Source organism: Esox lucius, chromosome 14 (genome assembly GCF_011004845.1).
Source record: "Esox lucius isolate fEsoLuc1 chromosome 14, fEsoLuc1.pri, whole genome shotgun sequence".
In the NCBI taxonomy this organism is placed as follows: Eukaryota; Metazoa; Chordata; class Actinopteri; order Esociformes; family Esocidae; genus Esox; species Esox lucius.
The window spans coordinates 4,123,979-4,130,880 of NC_047582.1; positions in this window are offsets into that span (position 1 = coordinate 4,123,979).

Below are 6,902 nucleotides of genomic sequence, written 5' to 3' on the forward strand. Positions count from 1 at the left end.
TGATAATGCAGAAACCTAGCACCTGACAGATGACTAGTCTTGTGTTCCAACAAAATAGAGGCAACAGAGTAAGGAACTTGTAGCTCAAGTGGGTGATAACACACCAGAGGCAGAGACCGCAAAACAGCATCTGCTGCCGCTGCCACAGCCTTCAGACAGTAGGGAAGGCCTTGTGCTACAGCATCCAGTCTAGAAGAAAAGTATGCAATTGGCCTCAACTTATCACCATGTTTCTGCATTAAGACTGAGGACATGTAACCATTCTTTTCACAAATTGCTTGAACAAACTTCTTCTTAGGATCAGGGAGCCCTAAAGTGGGAGAGGTAGCCAAGGCCTGTTTTAAGGACCTAAAAGAAGCATCTCCCTCAGGGGTCCACACTACCCTATCATGTGACGCGAGCTTCTGGCCGTGGGCCATGTCCTGTAAGGGCCGTACCAAACGAGCATATTCAGGAACCCATTGTCTATAGAATCATGCCCAGAAAAGACAGAAGTTGAGTTTTAGTAAGAGATTTTGGGATGCCAACAATGGCTTCTATTCTGTCTGCACTGAGACTTTTACCCTCTGGTGTCAGTTTATGGCCCAGAAAAATAACTTCCTGCTGGACTAGCTGTAGCGTATTCAAACTGGCTTTATGACCTTGCGAGGCCAAGTACTGTAACAACAGCACAGTGTCCTTTTCACAGGTATCCTTATCTGGGGAACAGACAAGAAGATAATCAACGTATTGAATAAGGGTGCTGCCATGTTTAAATTAGAACCCTTCCAAGTTATCTTTTAGTGCAGACGCAAACACAGCAAGAGATTCACAATAGCCTTGAGGCAATCTCGTCCACGTGTACAATTGGCCGGAAAATTCAAATGCAAACCAAAATTGCGAATCCTTGTGCCCAGGAATGCTAAAAAACGCGTTGTCTAAGTCGACCACTAAGAAAAATTTACTATTACTCGGAACTTGAGTCATGATTGTATATGGATCATGTACAATCGGTGCGCGCGCATATACAGCCTCGTTAACTTTTTTAAGATCTTGTACAAATCGCCAAGCCACAGGTTGTCCAACCACTTTGGCTTTCTTTACTGGGAAAATAGGAGTGCGGCAGGGGCTGTTTGGACATGAAACAATTATGCTTTTCTCCAACAATGCTTTAAATACGGGAGCTATCCCTTCAATAGCCTCCGCTTTCAGTGGATATTGAGCCTGGCATGGTCTATGGGGTCCTCTAGGTGTAACTACAAGAGGCTGTTCATTGTTAATCAACCCAACATCATATTTATGCTGTGACCACAAGGAGGGTGGAACTTTCGCTAACCTAGGATCTGTGTCAGCCACCTGGACTGCACAGATCTGACGGACCCAGTCATCATGCCGCACAAGATGTACTTCCCGTTTACCCAAAATGGTGCACCCAAACCTCTCTCTATAGGCCTGGGCTTACACGGAAAATTCCACTCCCACCATGTGACAAGGGACCCAGTCCAATACTTCCTTGCACCCCTTCACCCAAGGACCCAAGCTTGCCAATGTGCCAAACACAGGTATAGCAAGCGGAACGTGGGGGTCTGAACCCTCCACATCAAAAAAGCGAGACACCTCTCTCACATTTCGCACAGACCATGCACAAAAACCCTCCGAAGGCCAGTATACATATTCACCCGTCAAAAAATCACTTTTACCATCACCAAACCACACCTTCTCAAAACCAACATCCTGACTTTCTGAAACTTTCGCTGAGCAACGCAAGTCGCCCATATCCATAAACAGAGCTGAACCCTTCTCTACTCTATTCATCGCCTTATTTGCCAACTTATGTGAAACAGCTCTAGGCCCTGTTTACCATTTATTGTAAGAAACATTGTGGGTTTAACTTGGTACTCTACGTTTTCTCTAAATGCTTGTACATTAAGTGTTTGCATAACATCAATATATGCTGGGTCATGTAATGGATTAATCTCACCGGTAGACGTGTCCTGTCCTGCCCCGTCCGAGCGTCAAAACCCCTCCTCCTGGTAGCCTTCGTTTCTCCAAGTTCCCCTTGGATTGTTCACTGTAAATCCACTGGAATTAAAATTATTTCTATTATTTTGTCCATCTTCCCTTGTGTCTTTTTCAGGACAATCGCGTACCCAATGTTCAATCGAGCCACACTGATGGCAACCTTTGTCATAGTTGTATCGGTTAGCAGACCCTCATCCTCTGCCTCTAGTCTGTGTTCGTCCTCTCGCTCTACCCCGTCCTCGGCCTCTTTGGTCATAGCCACTGTAAAAACCTAGTTGGGCCATCTGTAATTTTGTTTCACGTTTCACGTTTGTCCTCTTGGTCTCCGCAGACTTTTTCAGCGTGCTTGATATACGGCCAAACGATTTCCATGCGGCCCTCGTCCAAGGCCACACAGTGCTCCTTTACATGTTTCTGTAATGTTGGGTCTCATTTTACAACAGTCTCATTTTACACTGTTGTTCCCAGGGAGAATCATTACCTCCACCTGGCTTGCGGCCCATTCCACTGTGAATTTCAAATTCTTTCTCAAATCTATTACGATAGTCTGTAACTTTTTCTCCCTGTTTCTGTTTGCAGTCAGAAATTTTCTCCCAGTCCAGGTCCACGTCCACTCTAGTAGGAGAAGCCAGAACACATTGATCAGTAGTCCCTACACTACTCTGCCTAAATATTTTATCAGTCTCTTCTTTCCATATTCCATAAGCTTTCCAATCTACTTTTCGTTTCCCTTTCTGTATTCTTTTAATTTTCCCCTGCTCGTATTCCTCCAACTTCTCTTTCAACCCATGCAACTGTCTTTGGCTAAAGCTGCCATTTTTCAGAAAACCCAAAACTTCCCAGAGATACAATTGTTCACAAGTCCAAACACCATATTTATCTTTCATTATCTCCACTGGCCCAACGTAACTACGAGGGATGTTTAATGGTTTACTGCCGGCAAATTAACGCGGCGAAAAGCAAGATCTATTTTAGTCTAAATAATGTGCTCTAACACATATACTTGCGTCCTAACACAAAAAGGAGTCCTAACTCTTAGTATACTCGCGCCCTAACGCTAAAGTGCCCTAACACTCTTATCTCAATTAATGTGTTCCTAACACCTGTTAATAGACACGGGCAACCTGTACTAATCATGCACAAGTCTCAGCTCCAGCCAGGCACTCCTTCTCAACCCCTCAAAGGATAGCTTTTTTAGGGGGATATTGGAATATCCAGAAAATCTCTCTCTGGCCGTGCACGGTTAACCTGTTTGGAAAAAGACTCAAACCGAGCAGGATTAGGATCCCGGACGAGCCCCCAAATGTGATGGCAATTTCTAAAGTCCAACGATTTACGAAAATGGTAGGTAAGACAAAGGAAAACTCAAATGCACAATAAACAGTTTATTCTTGCAAGGAGAGAATACACAGGTTATAAAGTAACAATGGATAATCTCTAAAGTAACACAGGACAAGCATCATCATTTAAAGAAGGAAAAGGGGGTGTGGTAAGATGTGTGTCAATAAAACACATTCACATGGTAAACCTTTTCAACCTTTTAGGAGCCACAATGTCTGGACACCCAAGGATAGACCCTAAAAGTGTTATACAGATTTACTCATTTACGAGTAACTAATCCACTGGTGCTGGTCAAGGATGCCTCCCCAGACAAACACCAGACCCAACTCTACCTACATTCCTTTACTTATCTAAACATGGGAACTCAGTCCTTTAATCAGTAAGAATACATCAGTGTAAGAAATTTCCCTGACATTTGGCACAGGGTAGTCAACAAAAACAAGGCCAATGAACCATTCTGGATCATAATATGGATAGGATATGACTCAGATTTCTGACCAAACAGGATGGATGCAAGATTATTCTATCTTCATTTATTCTGTTCATTCTATCTTTATTTATTCTATCTTTATTTATTCTATCACTGCCACTTCTTATTTTTGTATTCTTAAGTTCCCTACCAGTCCAGAACCGGTATAGAAGTATTGTGATGGGAGAGAGTGTGGGTGCTTTTGTAATGATGTGAATTTTTCTTTCTTGATCACTGGCATGTATACAGACTATTTTTTAAAGACATACCAACATAGTAGTCTGCTATTGCTTTTCTAATATGTTTTATACATAGGTTTCTCAATGTCCTAAAATATGTTAAATGTAAGTAATTACGGTGCTGGCCTGTTACAATAAATAAACACTAAAGGATCTGACAGATATTCACTTTGTTAGATCAGTTTGCCAATTACAGCTTAATTCTTCAAATAAAATATTTTCCCTCATGGTGGGGCATGGCCTTCAGCATTCTATTGTAAAATTTTTACTGCATTTGTTATGGGATAGTACTGTATTTGCCAGCTTTTGCACATTATTCATATATTTCACATTATTCACTTATTCTTATAGAAGCCTTATTCCCTATTTGGTGCACACTCTGTTCAAAATGAATGAATATAGGGAATTGGGTGCCATTCCGGCTTCAGACAAAATGTGACATTAACCTTTAAAGTGGTGGGGGTTTAAAGCGCACGCTACTTTCTTCAGAAAACCAACAACACAGTCTTAGACTACGAGACTTTCTGTATTTGACTATGAGGCACACCCACATGCGTTTTCAGACTATCTGACGTTATATATATATATATGTATATCTTACCAGACAATCGTGTTATGTTCCCAAATGGCAGCCTTTTCCCAATGGTGTGCACTCAATTCACGTGCAACACAGGGAATGCTTTTTGGGACAAGGCCTTTATCAAAGGAGAAGCCATGCGTAAATGGCATACTTGTGTAAAGCTTACTGCCTTGGCTGGTTAACCTTGGACAATGCTGATATGGATTAGTTATGAATGCTCTGAATGTGGATGAGGCCTAGGTTGTCGTGTTGGCGTAAGGATTGTGAGTTTACTTAATTTCCATCGTTTTAAAGGAAAGACCTTGGGCTGCGGAGAATCTTGTCTCATAAGAGTGACCAGCTGTGTTATTTTCTTACATTACTGTAACAACTCGTCGCGGTGTAGTGTTGGAGGAACCAGGCGCAGGCAGTACTCTCGTTCGTGGGTTTTTATTAAAACAACAAACAAACCAAACACGAACGGAAAACGAAACTAACTACTGATGAAAATAAAGTGCGCGACAACGCGTCTTAACAATCAACATTCAACAGTAATTTAACAACACTCACCGGTATACTAACAGACAGCAACAATGACAAGCAACAGCAACAATGATCCACAATGTGGGGAGCAGAGGGGAAACATATATACACATACAAACGAGCTAGATTGGGACCTGGTGTGGAAGATGGGAAACATGTGACAGTCCGGGATGTGTCCGTGAGAATATGGGAACTTGTGGAAATATGGCACGGTGGCGCTGCTGCTCACCGCACCATGACAATTACAAGTGTCTATGTATTCTATATGCAGGACCTTTTAACCTACTGTCAGTGTAGTGTTGAAACGCAGCTTTTGTATTCCACTACTTTTTTATGTGCTTTTGTTCATGAATACAAGTCTATTTTTGGTATACATCTTCACACCTATCGCCACTTTCCTGAGAAACTATGTTGTCAGAGTCATGTGTGGGCAGACTTAAGGCTAACGCAGACCCAACCTTCCCTGCCCAAATCAACATCAGCGACAGTAAATTAAAGGATGTGGTTTCTGTGTGCTTGGGGTCAGGCAGTCACACCTTTGGTTGCCTCATGGTATTGGTTTAGCTTCAACAGTCTTCTCTGGGAATGCAAGTTCCTAAAAGTGCAATATAAAACAATAACATGCATGTGATTTCTCAGTTAAAACTTTGTTTCAAAGATGAGATACTCTCATTGGCCAAAAAGCACAAACTAGTATTAAAAGAGTTATTGTTACATTATAGATTAATACTTATAAATGTCTTCAAAAGTGAAAAAACACGAGCCAATGTTCAATATTCTGATGGTTTATTACATATTTATTGATTTAACATCATTTTGTAAGGGCTTAAACTAAGTGTATTTATGTTGCTATAGGTAAGCAAAAAGATGTGGTATATGGCCATTACACTATGGCTAATAGTTGTTCTTAGGCGCAGAAGATATGAGTTAACTGTGGTGTATTGGCAATATACCACAAACCCCAGAAGTAACTTTCTGCAGTGTTAGTACTTAGTATTTTCATTCAGAAGTGATACTTTAGTACCCTCTACGGGGTCCAAATTGCATCACATAGGTCTAGCATGAACCAGCTTGTTGAAATTGTAGTATAGACAACTAGCCAGTAGAGGGCAGTCGGGAGATATATTTGGATATTTAGAAAAGTTTGAGAGTAAATCATATTGTTGTGTCTGGTATGGTTTATGAACACTTATTTCAACCAAACCTCTACCAAATTTTATTGGTCACTTTTTGCTTGACTTCACTAGCCTTTTTTGTGATTCCTCTTTCCTATTTTATTGGCAGAAGTTGCTTACCAATAAAGATTGTTAGAGGACTTAACTGGGAGAAAAACCCTAGCATTGACATCACCATAGAAGGCATCTACCATTCTAATTTAATCAGTGAGTTGGAACTTGCAATTTCACTTGCAGATCCCTCTTGAAGTCATGTGATCCCACTTCCTAGCAGATCACCGGGAAGGAATCAGCCAATTAATTATAGAGAAATTCACTTTGACATGGAAATGGCCATTGCTTGCACCGATGCTTCTTCTCCAATGCGTTTTGAGGAGGAAGCGAGGGGAGAAAATGTGAGGAATTGAAAAGAAATACAGTCAAACATCCTCACTGCTCAATTACAGAGAACTACAGGCAAGATGAGGGGTAAACATTTTTTACACCTTCAAAAAGAGAGAAATTAAATAAAGATCTGTTGTAAAACACATTTACTAAAGTTCGTAATGTTCGTATGTTTACATATTTAGCCAATT